Source organism: Aythya ferina (genome assembly GCF_964211825.1).
Source record: "Aythya ferina genome assembly, chromosome: 5".
Classification (NCBI taxonomy): domain Eukaryota; kingdom Metazoa; phylum Chordata; class Aves; order Anseriformes; family Anatidae; genus Aythya; species Aythya ferina.
In genome coordinates this window covers 22,594,329-22,617,693 of record NC_140301.1, presented here as the reverse complement: position 1 = coordinate 22,617,693, position 23,365 = coordinate 22,594,329, and the positions used below count along the sequence as shown (strand labels likewise).

The 23,365-nt window shown below is 38.0% G+C and overlaps 2 long non-coding RNA genes across 2 annotated transcripts in view; both read right to left on the bottom strand.

Annotated features, from left to right (window-relative positions):
* LOC311437481 overlaps positions 1 to 23,365 on the bottom strand; it is a 105,269-nt gene that overhangs the window by 38,759 nt on the left and 43,145 nt on the right. The gene's annotated exons all lie outside the window — the stretch shown is intronic.
* On the bottom strand, positions 8,018 to 10,011 carry LOC311437482. The gene is made up of 2 exons (XR_014693506.1): positions 9,867 to 10,011; positions 8,018 to 8,631 (listed from the first exon to the last, which is right to left on the bottom strand). It is a non-coding gene; the product is annotated as an uncharacterized lncRNA (long non-coding RNA).

Genomic DNA, 23,365 nt, shown 5'->3' with positions numbered 1-23,365 from the left:
AGACAGGGGTCTAGGTGTCCAGCATTTTAAATCAGCATCCATCTTACTTCTTTCTATTTCTCAGCAGTATCTGCAGCACAAAACACTTAGTTCTACAAAGGACATGCAAGGATTGTTAAAAAAAAAAAAAAAAAGGAAATATTCACCTCTATGTGAATGGCATGGAGATTAGGATCTGCCTTGCTTCTGAAGGGACAGAGTTTCAGCTGGTATAAACTGGCCTGATTTTATTGACATCAGTGAAGCTGCATTATTTACACCAGCTTAGGATCTAGCTCAAAGGCTTCAACAACTGAACATTTCCAGCCAAATAAAAAGAAGGCTGCCAGGAGACTTGTTTATGGCTTAAAAATAATGAGTGGGATCCCACAAGGATCTAGGTAGCAATTTGTTAAGCTATGAAGGCAAGACCTTGGGGCAAATCTGCGCCTGAAAAGCATTTCCTTCCAAAGACTGCTACCACACCAAATAAGCTACCTAGCAACACAAACAGACTCCCTGGTGCTAATGAATTTAAACATAGCATAGATACATTACCACCTATGGCTCCTTCTTTCCAAATCACGCGGTTGAGCTCAATAAAATGAAGACAACAAATGTTTCTAAATCTGTACTCGCATCCAGTGTGTGGTATTTTATCATTTTACCCTGAAGTTCATTGCAAATTGTGCCTACTGATTCACTTACAGAATTTCTTTCTCTGAGAACAAAATCCCCTTGTCAGTCTTTTCACCTCACTCCTGCTCTGCATCACCAGCTTTGACGTGCAATAGCACGTTGGTGGAAAGAGAGAAAAAGGAAGAGACCTAACTAGAAATCATTGCTCTTTTGACCTGAGATTGTAAAACTTAAGAGAGTATTTTGGCACTGTGTAGGGTTAATATTACACCAAATAGCCTATCACAGCAGCAAGTATAAAACACTATCTTTTTTCTGTCTGTGCACTGAGTGGGTTGAGAGTTTTTATTTCATACTTCATTTACACCTTGCTGAGTGATGCCATAGAAATGGCAAAAGTTTCATCTCCTCCCACTCATGCAGCAGCACAATATGTGTAACAGCAGCAGCTCCCACACCACTCGCTGGAAGCTCAGGCCTGATGCTGATCACAAGTTCACATCTATTTCTCCTGTGTGAGATTCTGAGATGACAGCAAACACCTTTTGTTTTCTTATTAAAGCTTGTTCAAGAACTAACAGCTGACTGGAAAGCTGTTTGAGAATTTTAATCACATAAACTAAAAAACACTGAGATTTTCCTCAAAAGCTCCTTAAAACAAAAAAAGTGGTAGGGTAAATTAATAAAATCTGTTTAGAAAAATACTGAAATTAAGAGGACAAGCATTTGGATATAACACACAGAGTCTTACACAAGATGAAAAGGGTAAAGTTGTATATCCTTTTTATATCAGTATCAATTCACTGAAAATGCAAAGTCAAACTGCATCTGAAAATCTAGAAACTTTCCAGAGGACTCAAGAAAACTCATGCTGAACAAGGTTGGAGGACTGTTAAGAACCACCAGTACTGCTCACAGAAATTAAACATCTGGGTCTCAGGTCTTGAGTAAGCACAAGAGTCCTGCAAGGTGCTTAAGGCCATCACTTTGGTTAACAGTTTCAAAGACAGCTTGTAAATCAAACAGGAGTAATGAAAAGACACTGCTCATGCCAAACTGCTCGTAAGTCTAAAACCTTCACAAAGCAGGCAAGATAGCCCATCAGGTTGATAAGGACCTCAGAACTAGTTTGAGATTAGTTCATGTTGGTAATTGACCAAGTACTGCTACTTCTGCCAACTCCAAGGTGTTCTAGATTTGGCCATGGTCCAGTCTATCCATTAGCACAGATCCACTTCTCACAATACACCAGAGCAAACACCATTAATTAACACTCTGCTAGCAGTTTAACTGAAAGGACCAAGAGCTAAATCTGTATATTATTTGAATTACTCTTACTCTCATATCCTGTCTATGAAATAGTTTTTATCAGAACTTTCACACTACCATTCTATCATGGTAGAGGGTAGCATAACAGGACCACCATTTCAAACACGTATTTCAGTGAACCTTGCCTGTTATGAGCAACGGGGTTGACAAATCAGTCTGAATACGTTACAGTAAAATGTTATGTGTAGAGATAAATAGTAGAGACAGAATCTTTTTGAACATTTTGGTGATTAAAAAAAAGTGACAGCCAATTCACAAAATATTAATAAATAATAAATTCACTAAAAAAAATAAAATAAAATAAAATAAAGTGAATTCAATTTCCTCAATAAAAAATGTCGACACTAACTTTAACTTCTTAAAAACATTTTTTTCTCACAATTTCTTCTCTTGGGAAATTCATCAAGACTGATTCTGGCTACTGTTATAAATGAAGTCTCATCTCAATCTGAATTTAGTAATATTTATACTTATAAATGGCATAAAAGGTATATAAGGTATAAAAGGCAAGTAAACAGCGCTAGGTGTGCGGGGAGTCCACACTCCACCAGCACGCACACACGAACATCGAACATTCTAAATATACAAAACATTGCTTTACATACTAAACCGGAGCACACCTATACATATGTACAATCAGAAAAGGTAAGAAACAATCCTTTAAGTTCCATGACTTAGTCTCCATTTTCCATTCCTTTTCTTGATTACTAACAAGTCTCCATTTTCCATTCCTTTTGAACAATATATCTTGCTTTAAGTTGTCAAGCAACTCGGTCTTCAGGCCTTATATATCCCGTTCTTCCCAGATTGAAGAAAAGCATATCCATCTCCTTTTCAAGGCCAATAGGCCTGGGTCAAAAGGCACGTCCAGGTCACCAGGGGGCGTAACAGCAAAAGCCTTCGATGGCTGTAGCAGCAGAGGGGCCCATGGCGTAGCAGTCGGATCAGTAAAGGAGCCCGCAGCTCCCTCACTGTCTGGCAAACCACACGTTTCTGACTGTGGTCCCACAGGGCTCTTTAAGGCCTCAGAGACTGCTCGCCAGGTGCCGAGCAATCCCACTACAACCTTGTCGTTTTTAGTTGCAGAGTCCCACACCTTGACCTCAGTTTGGTCCCATATTTCAGGATTATAAACTGCCCGATTGTTAATAAGGAGAATAAGCTGTACGGTTACCAGGACAGTCCTTGTTTCTAAGGTCGTATGATTCCCCATAATGCGCAGCTGCTTACCAGCGAGAGGCAGTTGTGTGCGCAGGTCTGCTTCTCTCAGTTTGAGCTTCTCTCCAGCTCCGGTGCGCCTATTTCCAGCGACTTTCTGTATGAGCTTCTCTGAGCGGTTTGCTGAGTTTGGCCGAACCTATCTTCATGAGGCGATCAATGTGCCTGTTCCCGTCCTGGTCTCCGTTCTGCTAGCTGGACCCTATTCATTCCTTTTTCCTGCTTCTTTATTGATGATGTAACTCCATCGTGTTGCCTTTTTTTTTTTTTATCTTGAGGGCAGGCTCCCCTCTTATACCCTTCTCTCCACAGCAGTTCTTTTCAAAACAACTTTTCATTGGTCAAACAACTTTGCAAATAACAGCAACAGTAAACACCCAGAAACTTCCATGCCTCAATGGCTGGAGAACAAGCAACCCAAGACTTCACGGAGTCTCCTGAATCACCCTTCTTTGTTCCCTCTAAACTCTTTTATATTGCTGATGGCCTCATCGTTAAGAGTCTGATGTTGTCATCAACCACGGGGCTTGCCGACCCCCATGGCCACACTCCCACATCTCCCCCTTCTTTCCTAGTATCAACCATCTTCTCGACACGAATTACCACTCCATATATAACACTACTTAGCTCTGCATTTCTCTATCTCCTTAGCATCTGGAAGAGCTACAGGACTCTGCATTTTGTGCATGTAATCCAGGATGCTTATGACCCTGTTTTCCAAGTTTTTTGCAAGCTCTTTCTGTGTAAAAATATCAGCCTCCGAAATGCTTGCTGCAATTGATATTTCCATAAAGGCTGAAGTATAGGAATATAATGGATTTTCCACATAAGCTAACAATTAAAATGCTTTATAATGTTTTCCATATATATTTTTCCCTTTCCCACTTTACCCATGTTTTTCTACTTTAATTTAGTGGTCTCTTTAACTTAGTGGTCTCAGCTTACTGCCCTTGCCAGCCTCCTCACCTGAGGCCATCTTTGGGTTCTTCCCTTTGGGGAGTTTCTGTGAAATTCCTTTCCCAGCCTGGTCTGGTCCTGGCAATGCAACCAGCTTCCATTTGCTCTTACAATTGCTCTGTTAATTCTTTAATTGTTGGGCATTCTGTGTGTTCCTGTGAGAGCCATTACAGACTGGTTTAGGTGGGTTTAGGTGGGTACAGACTGGTTTAGGTGTGTGGGATGGAATCCCAAACAATTCTGGAGGCAAAGACCCTTTCATCTGAGCAGCAGCTTCTGCTCCCAAAGGATAGCAAATCCACAGGATATGTATTAATAGGATTTTTCCATTCTTAGCCTGTGGAATTCTGATGATTTTTTGTAGGTGTTAGAACTAGACTGGGTCCAGAAGCTGATGTATCAGCCTCTCAAATTTTCATTACTATGCAATCCACTTTTGCTAGTTCTGTGCTGGATTTCTCAGCTGGCTGGCTTTGATTTAGGCAGTTCAAGTTTCAGGGCATTTTCATGCATGTAGCTTAAAGTGCAGCAGGACTCCTTTACAAGCAGGATACTCCATCATCAAGCTCTGTATATCAAAGCAGCTCTTGGGCCTCTCACTGTAGACCTGAAAGAAATGTGGCTGCCTGTGCAGCATTCTGCGGGTGGGAGTACTGCTGTGTATGTGTAGGTCCTGACAACCTGCAAGAAAGAATGCTACAGACAAACTCTTTAATCATTTTCTTAAAAAAAAAAAAATAATAATAATGTGATATGAATGTGATGGAATGATAAAATGATTAGTCTTAAGAATGTTTTGTTCTGGAAACTAAATTTAGAACTCCTTTAGGATATAGGACTCCCAGATCTGCAATATGTTTCCCAGGAACTCCAAATTCTCTGCAACCATCTTCATTCTGTTATTTATTAGATATGCTCCTACATCAACTATAATTTGGAAGGACAACAAAATTTGCTTATGTGGCTGTTGTGGTTTAACCCGGAGAGCAGCTAAACACCACACAGCCATTCGCTAACACTCCCCCCTCCCTCTCTAGAATGGGGGAGAGAAATGGGAAAGTGAAGCCTGTGAGTTGAGATAAAGACAGTTTATTAAGACAGGAAAATAATAATAACAATAATAATAATAACAAAAATGATGATAATACTACTACTAATAATAATGTATACAAAACAAGTGATGCACAATGCAATTGCTCACCACCTGCTGACTGATGTCCAGCCTAACTTTGAGCAGTCCGGCCCTCCTCCCCCCAGCTAGCCACCCCTGTATAATGTTTAGCATGACATCAGATGGTATGGAATACCCCTTTGGCTACTTTAGGTCAGTTGTGCTGTGTCTGTCCCCTCCCAGCTCTTGCTGCACCCCCAGCCTGCCCGTTGGCAGGACAGAGTGAGAAGTTGAGAAGTCCTTAGCTTGGTGTAAGCAATGTTCTGCAACAATTAAAACATCAGCTTCTTATTAGCACTCGTCTCATCCTAATCCAAAACATAGCATTCTACCAGCTACTAGGAAGAAAATTAACTCTGCCCTAACTGAAACCAGGACAGTGGCTAATACTGGTAATATTTTGACAAGCAGTTGCATGTTTTTACTTCAAATTATTGTTTGTACAAATAAAGTGTTGTTATATATGGAGTGGTAATTCGTGTCGAGAAGATGGTTGATACTAGGAAAGAAGGGGGAGATGTGGGAGTGTGGCCATGGGGGTCGGCAAGCCCCGTGGTTGATGACAACATCAGACTCTTAACGATGAGGCCATCAGCAATATAAAAGAGTTTAGAGGGAACAAAGAAGGGTGATTCAGGAGACTCCGTGAAGTCTTGGGTTGCTTGTTCTCCAGCCATTGAGGCATGGAAGTTTCTGGGTGTTTACTGTTGCTGTTATTTGCAAAGTTGTTTGACCAATGAAAAGTTGTTTTGAAAAGAACTGCTGTGGAGAGAAGGGTATAAGAGGGGAGCCTGCCCTCAAGATAAAAAAAAAAAAAGGCAACACGATGGAGTTACATCATCAATAAAGAAGCAGGAAAAAGGAATGAATAGGGTCCAGCTAGCAGAACGGAGACCAGGACGGGAACAGGCACATTGATCGCCTCATGAAGATAGGTTCGGCCAAACTCAGCAAACCGCTCAGAGAAGCTCATACAGAAAGTCGCTGGAAATAGGCGCACCGGAGCTGGAGAGAAGCTCAAACTGAGAGAAGCAGACCTGCGCACACAACTGCCTCTCGCTGGTAAGCAGCTGCGCATTATGGGGAATCATACGACCTTAGAAACAAGGACTGTCCTGGTAACCGTACAGCTTATTCTCCTTATTAACAATCGGGCAGTTTATAATCCTGAAATATGGGACCAAACTGAGGTCAAGGTGTGGGACTCTGCAACTAAAAACGACAAGGTTGTAGTGGGATTGCTCGGCACCTGGCGAGCAGTCTCTGAGGCCTTAAAGAGCCCTGTGGGACCACAGTCAGAAACGTGTGGTTTGCCAGACAGTGAGGGAGCTGCGGGCTCCTTTACTGATCCGACTGCTACGCCATGGGCCCCTCTGCTGCTACAGCCATCGAAGGCTTTTGCTGTTACGCCCCCTGGTGACCTGGACGTGCCTTTTGACCCAGGCCTATTGGCCTTGAAAAGGAGATGGATATGCTTTTCTTCAATCTGGGAAGAACGGGATATATAAGGCCTGAAGACCGAGTTGCTTGACAACTTAAAGCAAGATATATTGTTCAAAAGGAATGGAAAATGGAGACTTGTTAGTAATCAAGAAAAGGAATGGAAAATGGAGACTAAGTCATGGAACTTAAAGGATTGTTTCTTACCTTTTCTGATTGTACATATGTATAGGTGTGCTCCGGTTTAGTATGTAAAGCAATGTTTTGTATATTTAGAATGTTCGATGTTCGTGTGTGCGTGCTGGTGGAGTGTGGACTCCCCGCACACCTAGCGCTGTTTACTTGCCTTTTATACCTTATATACCTTTTATGCCATTTATAAGTATAAATATTACTAAATTCAGATTGAGATGAGACTTCATTTATAACAGTAGCCAGAGGCTTAGGGTATTGAAATTACATAGAAATTGAAAGTGAGCATGCCAGAGCTACTTTTCAGGTCCTTCTATATGCATTAGCTGTAAATAAGACCTTAAAAACCTTCTTTGGACTACTAAAAATAAATAAATAAATAGATAGATAAATAAATAAATAAATAAAATTTGGAAAAGTATTAGCTAACATTTCTGATGTTCCCAGATCCAAGGCTTTCAGAACTATTCTCTTTTCTCCTTGCAACATGAGATCAATGTAAACACAGAAGATAGCTTTACCTCAGAACATACAGCCAGTAATAAATTTATCAGTTGAAGTGTCAGGGAAGGATGCTGTAAAGTCACTGAAGAGCTGAAACAGTTTGAGAAATGTAGAGGAATTTTCATGGACAAGATTGACCTGCTGAATTAGAAGTAATCGCAGCAGTATGTTTGACATCAGTTCCAACATTTGGCAAGACAAATCCACTATTCTGATTTATTTCACTTGTGATCTCTTTTGGTCTTCCCGTGTTTGTACCTTCTCTTGCATAACAGATCCTTACCCAATTCCACATAAAACTATAAAGCAGAAGCAGCAAAACACCTAACTGCAATTAATTATGGAAGCATGAGAAATACCCAGTTTTCATGTGTTCTTTCTTAAATTAAGCTCAGTGATTAAGCACAGGAATACATTGTAAATGGGCTGAAACACAACAGTCCTTTCAGTAACAAAATGGAAAATGATACAAATATGCTTTCTGTGGACTAAAATACACTGAAAGTGTCATAGAAAAAGAACTGTATGGATAGGCTGAAATGAGACAATAGTGTCATTAAGAACTTCACAAATGTAGACACTTTATGTTCTCAAAGAACTTTATTATGTTTACAAATTCTCATGGTAATGCCTGCTGTCTTCCGTATTTGAAACATTCTCATATCCTTAATGTGTAAAAGCATGTAAACAAAAGAAATATATAGCACTGGAAACATCAATTATATAATTGCACTTACAGCTGACTTAAAAAATAAAAATAAAAATGACAGAAGCAGGCATTTTCCTATGAAAGTCTTCAGTTTATTCTGAAGACATTTTTATCACCAATAACAACAAAGTTCCAACAAGATGTTGTGAACAGCTAGTTTTGTCTTAGCTAATCATCACCTCTTCCCACACCCAAGAACAGCCAGCAATGGCTGGGAATAAGATCTGAAGTTATGATGTTACCATCTGTGCCAGGAAAAAAAAAAATAGCTTCGGGAATGTATTAAACACAATTGCAATAGCTGTAAATGACTTGTAGGGTTATAATTTCTCTGTAGTTTCATCAAAAAATTTCATCATTTTGAAATTATAAGCATTTACTTTATATGTGTGTGTGTGTGTGTGTGTGTGTGTGTGTGTGTACACATATTGGCTGAATGACACACATGCAGATACCGCTCTTGCTTCTCCTATCTTATTCATCCTCTTGATACCTTTGAAATGAGAAAACACACAAAGAATAACAATATAGTAAAGCTAAGCATTATGACCTGCACTGTATTTACAAAAGAATGGAATGTCTACAGTTTTTGTAAATCAGCTACTTTCTTTTCTTACAAAGTTTATTTTTCCTATATAATACATATTATCTCTAAAGACATACTAACGGCACAAATGACTTGAAAACACAACTAGCCACCTGGAAAACAATTTTAAGGTCACTGGCATAAAACATTTCTCCTAAAGCATTTCTAATAACTTTCTGAAAGCTATTACTTTTTAGTAAGAGAACAATTATATACCGTTTGAAAGCATTTGTTTGTAAGAAAACTGTATATCAATATCTAGACACTGTCTTCCATAAACTATGTGTGCCAAAACTATTCCAGTGGAGGGAGCAAATTCAATTTGTTAAAATTCCCCCAGATCTACATGTTTTAAGTGGCAGCTTAACATGGATACAAAGTCTTCCTTTAGTCCAAATTTACTTCTCTTTCTTGATCCAGAATCCAGTTCTATTTCATCCCAGAGGTCATCAATGTCACCATATGTTTGAATTTAGAATTCCAGCTTTGAGGGCTTTGTAAGGATCTAAAATACAGTTTATCCCATATTTACCTTTTCTTGTTGGAATGGCTGTTAGGCTGAATAAACAACAATTTTGAAGTAACATAATCAATGAAGTATAACAGAATAAGTGATGCAAATCAACAGTTATATGGAAGAGCTGTGTAGTGGGAGATGACAAGGTATTTTGTTCTATGACAATCAGATTATAATAACTCTGAAGACTGTAAGTGTTTATTTTGTTCCCTGCTAAGGTTCAGATTTCAAAAACATAAACTTACATGGAAGACTGTGCATGAAAGCAAATTTTGTACATGATTATGCTCACATCAAAAAATAATTAACATCAAGCACTCCCCTTGTCAGACATTGAAGTGCTGCTTAAAATTAGTAGTCAACAAAAAAAGTTGGTTTTGGTTTTGTTTTTTCCTGAGGCAATGATTTTCATATTAAACCACAGAAAAGTAATGATTATAAATAAATAAAATTTCAGTTGTAATACAAAAAGGCTTGATCTTCACTATTGAGAACTGAAGTAATATCATTAGCAGATTAAATCTTCCTCATCGGTTACTAGACTTTTTTACGTTTTGGTTAAGACTTCCAGTGCCGGAACACAACAACATGCTACAACAGGGTGAGTGGCAAGATAGTTAATTACCTGCTGTTGAAAAGAAGACTGAAGGCTGCTTGCTGTGAAGGAAATTGGGGACCAGGGCTGATCCTCTTGAAATATCAGAAGAGGAAAGGCCCTCTAGCTGCAAGTCCAAAGGCATGATGGGAGACTGCGCACTGGAGCACACAATGCAGACCAGATGCCCTGTTCACTGGCAGTGTCCCTTGTTACCCAAAAGAAGCCCAAGGGGAACAAAGAGGGAATGGGAATCTGATCAGCAATTATAGAGACTGAACATAGTTGGGACCCGAACAAAAAGCTGTTTTTTTTATACACATCATAACTTAAGTTCAGCAGACAGCTTCAGCAGAAGCCTGATGGGGATCTGACAGTTGTTGATTATATCATCTCTGGGACAGCAGAGAATAGGGTTCTTGCCAGTACTGCAAATTACTGCCTGTCCCCATTACTCTGCTCTGTAGAATAGGGAACATGCAAGGGTACACTGTCTGTATGCCACAACTCAGATCAGACACACACGGAAGCGGCTTAGACTCAGTCAAAGTCTTTGGAATTTGTAATGGCTGAACTCAGGAAATATTCTTCCAGCAATTACAGACATTATTAAAAAAAAAAAAAAAAAAAAAAAAAAAAAAAGGCAAAAAAAGCTTCTCCTGAAGTGAAAACCATGGATTAAAGTCTTCCCTCTAAAATTGTTTCCTGCTTCTCAATACTATCATGCACAAGCACTCATTAAAAGAAAAAAAAAAAAAAAAAAAAAGACTTCTGTAAATCTCTGAAGCAAACCCACCTCTGTCAAGACTTCTCTACTCTGCTGCCAGTTCAGCAGCAACCAACATTCATCAGTGGTAGACCCAGGGTAGAACAGACCTCCTATTATAAGCAGAACCTTGAACAAAAGTGTTTATCTTTTCAAGAGAGAAAATAAATGACTTTAAAATGTTTTTCACAAGCCAAGCTCAGTGTGTCATCCAACTCTTATAAAAATGGATGTTTCTACACAATTACTTGTACTCTGGACTCAACCGCTTCATTTAATAATCAATGCCTCCCACTCTCAGCTGTTTGCATATGTTCTTTAGCCTCTTTTACTAGTTAGATTGTAAAAATTACGTGTGTGGATATGTAGGAGTACATATACATCCAGGACAAGAATGTTTATTCAGAATAAATGATTTGGATCTAAAGGAAATGAATTGACTGGGTAGATAATTCCTAATATCTCTAGACCCACTGAGAAAAAGAACATCAGAGATAATACATGGGAGCTAAATACCAAGTGTTATTTCTCAAAATTCATACAGCCTGTTTAAGTAGAAAAGAACAAAATGTCCCAGCCATATTTTACTTAATCGACTAGAAACACTCATTCAATAACAGGCAGTGCTTTTATTTTCCAAGCTCCTCCACCGAGGACTACCTTTATCCCATTTCGAAATTCACATTTTCTAAAAAAGCAAAGAACTTCTGGGAAAATGGGGGCATGGAAGGGGTTTTCAGAACAGTTATTTTTCCCAACATTCACCCTTGGTATGACTTCCATTTACAGCAATAGATTACGCACCCAATGAGATACTTCTCTTTTTGAAGCCAGATCCTGAAGCATTATATAAGCACTTACCCAGTTTCCAGAGTTTGTGTAAACAGCTTTCTTGTAGACACAGGCCATATAAAACAGAACTGAAAGGGCCATTTGAAATCCTTTACTATATTCACGTTGAGTTTCACATTCAAAGAACACAACTAGTCAAAGGCCACCATTAAGACAAACACATAAAACTAATGGTTTTAATTTGTTTTTGCTCATTGGTCATGCTTATAACTGTTACTGAATTCTTTATGATGTAAAAGTATGTAAGTGTGTCAGGCACTGTGTAAATATTGTGCATATGTATTAATTACCAGACAGCCTTTAGCCTGAACAATATCGATGCTGAAACAGACAAGTATAAAAGATCAATCCAAGGGCACTGGGTAAGGGAATGATGCCAGAAGGTGAAATTTCTTGATACAAGAATGCTGTTAGGAACTGAACTCTGAACATTCATCCCCGTTGATGATTACCAAGCTGTTGTCACTAAGGATTAATTTCCATGTGTTCATAGAATACAATATGGCAAAGCACTCAGAGGCAAATCACAAGTTTGCTGTTGCACCAGGCTGAATCATCAGGCCTGACAGGGCAGCTTATGAGAACTTACTTGGTCCACTCACTGCCAGACTCACTCAAATAGTCATCCTCTGACCAAAAACTAAACTAAACTAAACTAAAATAAAATAAAATAAAATAAAATAAAATAAAATAAAATAAAATAAAATAAAATAAAATAAAATAAAATTCAGATTTTAGCATGGCTAAAGTTGGGTAAACCCTTACGACTAAAAGGCTTGCAATTTGTGCTTGTCCCGAAAGGGACCAAAAGGCTGAAACGGTGCTGTCTGACTTTTGGAGGAGTGTTTTGGAAGAGCGTTTTGCTACTCGGAGACCCAGACGGAAAGGCGTCCAGAGGGAAAGCAGCCACTCCGCAGGGCCTTACTGCTGACAGCGCCCCCGGCCGGGCACCGCCGTGCTCCCGGCCACCCCCCCTCCGTGGGGCTGCAGCCGGGCCCCCCCCAGCCGAACGCGGCGGGTCGGCGGCCCTGCTCCCTCCCTGTCCCCGCGAGCACCGAATACCTGTTGGCACCGCCCGCCTTTTGTCCCAGCTATGACAAACATCACGTATCCAACAGAACGAAACTGTATATATATATATATATATTTTTTTTTAATCGTGTTTCCGCTTGAGTTCCACCTGAATTTTGGAGGTGCGGGAGGGCTGGGGGGCAGCGAACCCTCGCCGGGGCCGGGTCGGGGGAGGGGGGGTGGGGGCAGGAGTGCGGTGCGGTTAGAGGGGGCGCACCGCCATCTCGTGGCCGCCCGGCAGACTGCAGGCGGCGCCCCGCGCGGGTGGGCGGCCGTGGGCAGTTCCCCACGGGGAGACGAGGAGCAGGGAGCACAGCACCCGAGGAAGAACGCGTTCTAGGTCTGAACATGAACCTTCCGGGCTCTGTTCAATTCGTTCAGTTGTCCTGCAAAACCTCTTCGTGAAACTTGAAACATCAAGAATATATGATACAGTGTGTATATATATAGTATATATATGTCCATAATATTATATATATATATTTTTTTTCTCTATCTCTGAATATTTGCCTTTCCATTTTCCGTTTTGTTTTGTTTTGTTTTGTTTTTAAGTAAGTTGTAATTTTATGAATATATATTGCTCTTCTGATCTAAGAAAATGCAAGATTTTTAGCTTTATGTATGTAAAACCAGTATACGGTGAGCTAAAAAACACTGGTCTGGGATGACAGAAAAGTTTCCTTTATTTTTGATGATGAGATGTTCTCATTAACCAGCACTGCCTGTTCACATGCAACATCTTCCTAAAGATGTTTTTGTGTATATCTTTCCTGTACTAAAGAAAAGGGGCTCATAGGATGGTTTGGGTTGGAAGAGACATTAAAGACCACCTAGTTCCAACCCCCCTAGGCAGGGCACCTCCCACCAGACCAGGTTGCCCGAAGCCCCATCTAGCCTGCCCTTTCACACTTTCGGGGATAACACAGTAGGGCCACTTTCAATAAGGACCGGAGGATTTTTAGATATATCACTTGATCTTCAAGGTACAGTCTACTGATTTTGTCATCTCAGGCTTCTTTTTATTTTGTGATTTCAGTAGATCTGTATTCCCACCAGTGAATCTGGTTTCCAGTACTATCCACTCGTGCAAACAGAATAGACCAACTGAGTCAGTACAAAATATAGGCTTGTAGAGTGCAATGCAACTTGTACACATATAGCCCTTTTGCTGTAGAGTGCTTCAGACTGAATCTCACTTCAAAGAATACAGGTTTTGATAAAGAAGAGGGTGCAAGAACAATTTGATTAAAGCATGAGGTTGCAAAGATACAGATGAGGTGTGATGGGGCACTAGCCCTATTCTCTGTATCACCAGCCACAGCTCTGGTGAAAATATCAAATCATCTTTAGTGTTCTCAAAGCACCATTTTCTTCAAGAAACATTGTTAAACTTTTGCTTAACTAAAATGTACAAGAAGAATCATGGTACCTGCTGATCTGAACTGACAGTGCAGTTGGCAGGCCAGTGGGTTTTCAGCTCCTCAGGAGGTATCCAGCTTGCTAATGCTCTGCACAAAAACCCTCTTAGTGACTTGCCAGAGCAGTTCTTTTGCTGTCCAATAGCCACACTCATTCAAGATCAGTCAGAAGGAAAAAAGGTTGGCTGTCTTTTACGAAAAGATAAAATATAAGGAATTGGAGGCTTTGATAAAGCATTCAAGGAATTGGGGGGGGGGAGGATGAAAAAAAAAAAAAAAAAAAGAGAGATTTGATTCAGAACTTCCCTACATATTCCCCAGACAAAGAACCCTAGAAGTGACTAAGCCCTGAGCACCAGGAGTACCTACTACCTCAGAGAGTTTTGTTGAATTTCCTTTACAACAAGCATTGAGATGCACACAACTGTTAATGAGATGGACAAACTTGGCTCAATGTGGGAAGACAGGCAGTCCAGAGTGTACCAGCTGTGTTGCAATAAAGAAAATGTAGACTGTAATGCACATACTGCATCAGCTGTTGTTAAGGTAAAATTAATGAGGTAACAACCTCTTTGGTCCTTCTCTTTCAGGAAACACTGTTTTGCCCCAAATGATGAGACTCATCAATTGAAAAAAAATAAATACATTAAAAAAAAATATTTTGAACTGAGGGAGAAAGAGAGAGACTAGGCAAGAAAACATTAGTGTTTGTGCTTTGGATTAGTTCAAGTAAAGAACTGATAATTTAGTAAAATAAAAAAAAATTGTTGTTGCCAGTAAATCTATATATGTGTATATAAATATAAATACATACATTCATACACAGTAAACAGGCAAGTATATGTAATTCATTTATATTTATGTAGTTTGGGTACTGTGGTTGAGCAGGTCTAACACTGACATACTTGCTTCATATTGACAGCAAAGACTGTAAGAGGAGCACAGTATGATTAGCATGCTCATCACGCTGCAATGAGCCTTGTGTTCCCAATCTTTCTCCTTATACTTTGCTATTTATTAAGCAGTGCGAAATGTGTAATATTCTATGAAATTTGATATCAAACTCTCAGGCAGCTGCAGAATAAAAATTCTTAGGTTTGTAAGAATTTTGCACAGTGGCCACAATGCTGAGTGAACTCTGGATTTTATTTTTTTTTTTTTTGAGTCGAGAGCGCAAACTGCAGTCTGAGGTAAAGAATTAGTCTGGCTAGTTTAAAGACTAGAACAAACTCACAGCCTCAGTGAATTGACAGAGAGGTGATCTCATAAGGCACCCTATCAAACAAGTTTCACAGACGTTATTCATGTTATTTGTAGATGATTTTCAAAGATAAATTTGAGGATATAGCAATCTACTTCTTGGCAGTTCACAAATGAAAGACACAAAAATAGCAATCTAAATTTGTTGACTATGCTATTTGTAGGCCTTATTATCCATGTGGTAACGTCACTCAGATACAGAGATATACTGTATATATGTGCAGATCACATATATGTACATTTATGGCTTAGCCCACACTCGTGTGTCACAAAATGCTTATAGATCACTGCACCAACCTTAAAAAAAAAAAAAAAAAAAAAAAAAAACACAGTATGATGTCCTTGTTGGAAATGTAGACATCTCCCTATAGTCCTTTATCTCACTGAATGCATACATGTCTGAAAGCTTTTCAGGATTAGGGCCAATATGCCATTTTAACAGCAATGTGAAATCACACATGGCAAGTAGATCAGCAACTGAATGTTATAATGGCCTTTTGAGCAAGGGGCTGACTCAGCCTCTTCCACAGCCTGTCGCACATGGTTTGCAATCCAACTCCATATCCCCCGTTCTGGTGCACCCTTCCAGTGGTGACAGGTTTCTGGGTGACTGTTCTGTAGCTCATGATCAGCTGGAGGCTGGCAGAAGGAAGTGCAAAGAAGCTCTGCTCTGCAAATAACAGGCTGCAAAGAGAAGCTGACGTGAACAGAGAGTGTAAATAAGATGGGGAGGAGGAGGATGTCTGCCAAAAACAACACAAGGCTTTAAAGGCCTGGTTTCACTGCTAAAAGTCCAAACCCTAGCTTCTCCACCTCTAACTGAATCAAACCCTCTTGCAGCTGATCCCTCTTACTCTGTTCTTTCCCACACATCAATCTCTAAAAAAAAAGATTATCCCACATCTTTGTGAGGCTTTTAGCTAAAGAATAGTGGATGGTATTTGAAGGAAGCTGAGAAATACCATGTTGCTAATACCACTGCCACTGTCTTTCCTAGCATACAGGACAAAGCCCTGTGGTGAGTAGCATCTTCTTGGAAGGAAATATGGATGAGACAACAATGTTACCTAAACTAATTCAGATTTTTAGTGCTGTTCTTTTTTGAAAAGCCCTGGAAAGTCTGTCTTTGAGCATTTCTGAAGGGGATGAACACCATTTATGCAAGCAGACAAAAACTGGAACCTGGCAACAGGCACTATGAGAACATGACCTATGTGACTGAATCGACTCTAGTACTATACAAAACACTGAAATGTCAGTAGGAGTTGCAAAGGTCCCATTAACATCCTTTTGCAGAGTTTTTATGTAGTAGGGACACTAAGTGTTCAGATTAGTTCTGCTGAGGTTTTGGTATACAATCTATACAAATGAGAAAATCCTCTAGTTTGCTTGGATTGTTTTCAGGCTTCTAAAAACTCCTGCCCATATGTTTATGAAACACCAAGAAACAGAAACATTATATGGACTGTGTTATTTCCCCCGTAGACATCTAGAAGAGACCAGCCATCCAGCAAATAAGGACTTTTAAAAAAAAAAAAAAAAAAAAAAAAAAAAAAAAAAAAAACTAAAATTTGAGCCTGAAACACTGAAGTGTGGAACTCCCACTGGTACTGTGTCTGTGGGAAGAGAAACCTCCTCACATGGTGGAAGGAATGAAGAAGAGAACAGCAAAACTCAGAGAGTTTCAGTGGAAAGAGATGCCATGGAACTGGGTAATGCCATTTTTGAAATGCCAGCAAAAGACTGAAAACCAAAGCCTTTTTTTTTTTGCAGAAACAATGAGCACGTGCTGATTCCACTGGAGGTGATAGCAGGAACAGCTGTGCAGTGATTGTCCCCTGTGGACAAAGTTGACTTTCCTCTCATCATGTTGAAGCTTCCCAGCTACAAAATGAAGTATTAAGACTTCGTATCACTTTTTTCTCAAACTTCTCAGGAAAGCTATTACAGCCTGCAGATATTAAAGGTGATTGAACTGGGAATTCAACAGCTCAGAAGTTTTAAAAATCTAGGCAGCCACCCCTCATTCTTTCTTGGATTAAACTGCACGTGCTCAGAGACGTAGAAGGGGAAAGGAGAACAGGAGGACAAATAAGGATTCAGATATTGTAACCGTAGATGTGGTCTGCCACCTTCTCCACAACTTTAGCAATTTTAAATTTCTTTCTATTTTGGTATTGTTCTGAACTTTTGACTTTGCTTGGAAACTGTGCTAAATAAAGCACCATTTTTATGGCATTCTACTTATATGTTTTTAATGTGATTGCTATTATGTGATAACAGAAATCATTCCTAATTTCCATATCTTCCTTGGACTTTGGAGGTCATATCACCTTCATGGATACTTTCTGGTTTTGCAAATTGATTAAAGCATTCATCCAATTACCAATACTAATTCCACTTCAGGTGCCTGAGAATACAGCAGGCACCAGTCACCTGTACAGTGTTTTGCAAGACTGATAGCTAAATAATTTTTTGTTTCCTCTAGTCTTCACTGCTTCAGATAAGCTCTTCATTTTCATTCCTCAATTGCTGCAAGTATAAATGATTGCTCTGGGCAGCCATATATTGATTGTCCGGACAGGATTTCATTAGCCACAGCAGAAGAGAGCTTAGTCTTTCAAAATAAACTGGCTACACATTCCAAACGCTTAGGTCATTAGAAGGAAATGGGTTTGTAACCAATACAAAAAGTTATCTCAGAGCTACTGAGTAAGAGAAAACATGTCACAGATTTTAATCTGTTTGGATTAAAATAAGATTCAATATAAAATTCAAACACTGTGGACAAAATCCATAAAGCACATGATGGAAGATGGGAAGCAGGGCTTAACAAATACAATAAATATGAGTGTGAATAAGGCTGGCTTGTAGTCTGAGCTCGGAGATCAAGCCACAGAATACAGACACACTTGCTACTCTACATATGCTGAGGAACCCTCTGAAATATTTATCAAAAGACTTTCAGATCATGTAAAAGAAAACTGATTTTTTTTTAAGTTTCCACATTCGTAGTGCCTATTTCTCATAGTTTGTTGTTGTTGTGTTGTTGTTGTTGTGTTTTTGTTTGTTTGTTTGTTTGTTTGTTTTGGGGGGGCAATCAGGGGATACTTTCTTTTGTGTGTTTCTTTGTTTCTCTTCCCTCATAAAGGTAATATTACTTTAAAGCCCATTCTGACTCTCACTTCTGCATATTCTGTCTGCTGAGTCTCCATGAAATACAGCAGGATGTAATGAAGCCTATTACCATTTAGAGACAATATTGAGCAGAATAGCAGAAGGTGACAAGCTATCTTTATTGAACTGCTATGTTACTTACTGATGACAATTAATCTTTATGGATTCATTTGGTGCAGTAATATAAAGTGCATGGCATGGAACACATGAAGCATATATCTTAGACACAGTTCAGGAAGTCCTTATTATTTTCCTAATAACATTTCAGATAATGTCATGAACAGCATTATTAGTAGCATCTTAGAGATGGAGCACGTAAATGATTTTGCTATGAATCCTGTGTAGTTATTCCTAAATTCTCCTTATTTTGAAGAAAGAGGAATTCAGAAAACATGGAGGAATGCTATACTGAGTTGATTGAGAGGTGATAGAGTGTTCATGAATACCACCCTTTCTGTCAAATGACTCACACATCTGTCAGGTGTACTGCATTAGCCCACAGAAAGCCTTTCGTACATGTTGTGTCCTATTAAAAAAAAAAAAAAAAAAAAAAAAAAAAAAAAAAAAAAGCTTTGTCTTTTGATGTCAATCATGCTGATGGATAGGCCCAAGGTGTTAATGAGTAAGCTTTAAAAAATATTTATGCTCTGCCAAATCTCTGCATCACGTCAGTATGCACTAAGCTAGGCAGTTGGAAGCAACAGAATATTTAGAAAGGTAGAAAGGACAGCTCTTCTTCTGACTCATTAAAAAAAAAAAAAAAAAAAAGCGTGTTTTTAAGCTCTCTCTACCAATTCTCTTGAGCCCTTTGTGTTCTTTTATAAACATGATTTAACAACATTGTATCAGTTTACCTAAAACAGATTAACTCCAAGTGACTTTGATACTTCTTCAGTTACACTTGCCTTTACATTTTGCTAAGTGTAAAGTCTAAAATCAATGAGCCAAAATCTTGAGTTACTCCAGATTTTTTTCTGGGTAACTAAGACAGACATCTTAACACATTCTGTTTAGTACGTGTCATGCAACACTTTCAGTTTTATTCTGCCGTGGAAATAATATAACACAAGAGTCTGAATGCAGAAGAGATTGCTTCGGCTGCCCCATTGGATGTCATCCAGAGTAGAGTCCAGTATGTTTCTTTCATTTCTCTCTACCTAAAGCGTACCTTCAAAACAAATTTACCATCTTGCTTTCAAGATTGCAGATTGTGGTACACTGTCAATATTTTTTTTTTTTCTGATGATTATTGACTATAACTAAAAATGTGTTGTTGTTGTTTTTTTTTCCATTCTTAAGCTATTAAGAAAACTTCTAGAGATTGGATCATTTATACTTTTGTTTGCTAACCTAAAAGGAATCTACCCACAATTACTGATTACATTGGAATTGGGCAAAATAGTGATAACATTTTGTTTTGTGTTAAATGTCTCTTTTTCAGTACAGAATTTCAAATTCTTTCATTTTCACTGATTCTGTAGTCATAGGGTTTTTTGTTTTGTTTTATTAAAAGTTTTCAGGAGAAATGGTACTCTTGAAATATAATCTTTTTCAATAATTTTCATCCATACCTGAAACTAATGAAAGTAATAAAAAAGTCACATTTTTCATTATATCTGTACTATATTTAATTCAAAATAAAATGAAATCATATTCTGCAGATAAACTAAGCATCAAAATACATACTGAGTAGAGATTCTGATTGCCTTCAGTATTTTTTTTTTTCATGAAACAAGGTTCTCTAGTTGTACCTGAAAGAAAATCTCAGCTAAATCCAATACTGGCCTGAAGTTTTCTTATTAGTGAAGCTATAAAATATACATGTTGTATATGGTTTGACTGAGTCATATATGTCATAACATACAGCACTGTTTAGTGTAGATATGGTCAGAAAGAAATCACATTTTGTAAGAATGCTTAGAGCTTAATGCAGATAGATCACGGCCAGAATTACAAAATATTACTGAAAACATTTATAAAATAAGTTATTTTTACATTCTGATGTCTGCAATCTCTGTTAAGCTAAGCAATTGAATTATAGGTATTAGAGTCTTTTAAAGTGTAAAAAAATATATATATAAAGCAACTGATTAGAACTGGATATCAAATATTTCCCTTATTTTTGGAATTTATTGAAATTTATTGAAAAATTTTCAGCCTGACTCAAGATAAAAAAATAAAATAAAAAATAAAAACCCTGAAAATATCTAAAAAACAACAAACTGGAAAAAAAAAACTCAGCATGTCTATCACAGTATTTGTTTACTGCTATTTCAGTTTGTTTTCTCCTTTTACTATATTTAGCTTACAAGTATAAGTAAGACAGTTATTGAAATTGGAAATGAGATTATAATTTTAAAAATAAAAATAAAGTAGAGCATTTAACTAACATTAAACTTATTCCTGGAAGATGAAAATAAAAAGTATATTTTAAAAAGGTTTTCCTATCAATTGTATCTTGTTTCAGTGAATCATAGTTTTCCAACAACAACCAAAAATAAATAAATAAATAAAATTTTCATCCACACTCTTCCACAGGCTTCCAGTGGAAAAGTTCAGGTTTTCAGTCTCATTTTTGTAATATTAATGTCTTTAATATGTTATCAAATGGAGAAGATTAGTTTTTCCTCTGAAGAGCATATGTTAATGCCAAGCCCTGTCTTGATTGACAGCAATGATGATCAAAGATGCCACCTAAATTGCTTTTCTATTCTTATTGCTAGTGTATTTCCCAAAGGACTCAAACTGAAGACTCAAGCTACACACCAGCGTTAGCAAGACTGAAAGAAGCACTGAAAATGTTTCTGAGCAGATCCTCAACTAGTGAAACCTGGCACTGCTCCACCAACTCCTTGTTTTCACTCCTTCTCCTTCTGTCTCGCTTGTGCTTATGTGTGGGCTGCTGCCCTGCCTTAGACATTTTTTGAGGAACAGACTCACAGCAAGCAAAGCAGATAGATTAAATAGGTAGAAACTTCTGAGCAACCTACAAGAGATTGAACAACAACCTAAAAATAAAAGTAGTTACCAAATGATAGTATTTATTTGTGCCAGAACACTGAGCTAAATTCTCAGCTGGTATAAATAAGGATAGGTCTATTGCTGTACATGGAGCCAGACCAATTGACATCAAATTGCAATCTACTTTTATTGACTCCACAGGAGCTACAACAGCTAATGAGGATCTAGCCCATTTCATTAAGTTAATTAAAATTATGTGCTACACTGTGCATGAGGCTTTTGTTCTGTGGAGAGATGATAAATTTCTCTAAAACTAGAGAGACCTAATTCTCCTCTTTGTAACACTGTTGTAAATCATCAGTAATACAGCTGTAAATATTGTCTACACAAAAATGATAGGGATGAGATCAATATCAGCACAAGAAAAACATATATTTCTAAGACTTAAACAAAACAAAACAAAACAAAACAAAAAAAAAAAAAAAGGACTAACCTGCTTTTAAAAGCTTACATTATGAGTCTGTAATATCAACTTATCAGATATCTCAAATTTTTAGCTGTAATGAAAAGACGTGTGCCTTTGAGAAAATAAAAAGTTAGAGAAATTAAGAAAGTTGTGATGCACAAAATATAAACAAATTTTAACTAAAAGTTCTCTGTCACTACACTTTTTATCTTTTTTTTCAATTTGATTTTAAAACTAGTTCTTGCACAAATGCATCTTCTGTTTGTCATTGTTTAGAAATATGACAAATAAAACAAAGTTGAAAGCAACAGTAACAGGAATAATCTATAAGAAAGAAGAAAGCAACATACTCTAAAGGCTAAGGTTAGGTATGCTTTCAAAACCATTAAATCCTTTAAAAAAAATAAAGTTAAATGCTGGAAAAGCTACGTACATGTTATTTTGTTCTTGGATTTGACAGGACCAATGGTGCTCTGAAGTTTGGCCCTTTGTTTAAGAATACAAGATGAAATTTCAATTTGGCAAGAGGCTCAGCTAGAGTTTCAGTAAGCCTGGAGTCCCCTTGATTCAGTGTCTTTATTCCAGACTGAGAGGAAAAAAGAGGATGTTAGATGTTAGACCATGGTTTGAAAAGTACAGTGTGTTGTTTTATATGTTGAAGTCAGTATCAACTGTTTACCAAAAAGCTGGTTTGGGCTCATTCTAGAAATCCAAATTATTTTTGGAGGTGCCCTTTTTTTGTTGTTGTTGGTTTTTTTTTTTTTTTAGTGTTCATGAAAGGAATTACTTCCAATTTAAATATTTGCTAAACTACTAGTAAATCTGCCAGATCTCTCTCCTTTTTTTGCTCATGTGTCTGTCTCTGCAGAGTTGAGAAAATTAAGAAAAAACATGCCATTTTTGCTACAAGCAACAGCTCCCTGTTTGTTGATGTCACTCACATGGCTTAGTAAGGACTGTTTTCAAAGGCTTGCAGGTCTCTGTCCAAAACTAATATACATGAAAGAGTATTGACTTCTCACTTTACAATCTTTGCAATTCTCCTCAGTTCTTTTCCCTTCCTCTATGAAATTGGTTAATTCATCTCACTTGAAATAATGTACGTTTTTGTTATTTTTCTTTCCACAGCAAATGTGCAAAATTTTAGAATTTGAGTGCAGGTGGTCTTATTTGGGTCAATGTTTCTCAAATGTATACCCTGCAAGTATGAAAAGAAGAAAAGCTGGAAATTAGATTGTAGAATATGTGTAGACAAAAGATGGCAGAGCTAGGGAAGAGATACCATTTGCCTGAAAGAGGTGAAATTCAGAATTGAAAATAAATGGAAGAAACAAACTTTGTCAACTGTTAGAGAGTTCTGATGTTAAGTGGAGCAAATATGCATCTGTCAGATGCATGTGTAAAATTAATGAGAACAGCCAGGCTTTGGTTCTTTAAGCATCTGGATTCAATGCTGTGTTATTCCTTGTACCTAGTGCTTTGTCTTCAAATGTCACTCTGTGCCTTGCATCTTCCACCATGACTGGGGTGATCATTTGAAATTCCGTTGTATTAAGCA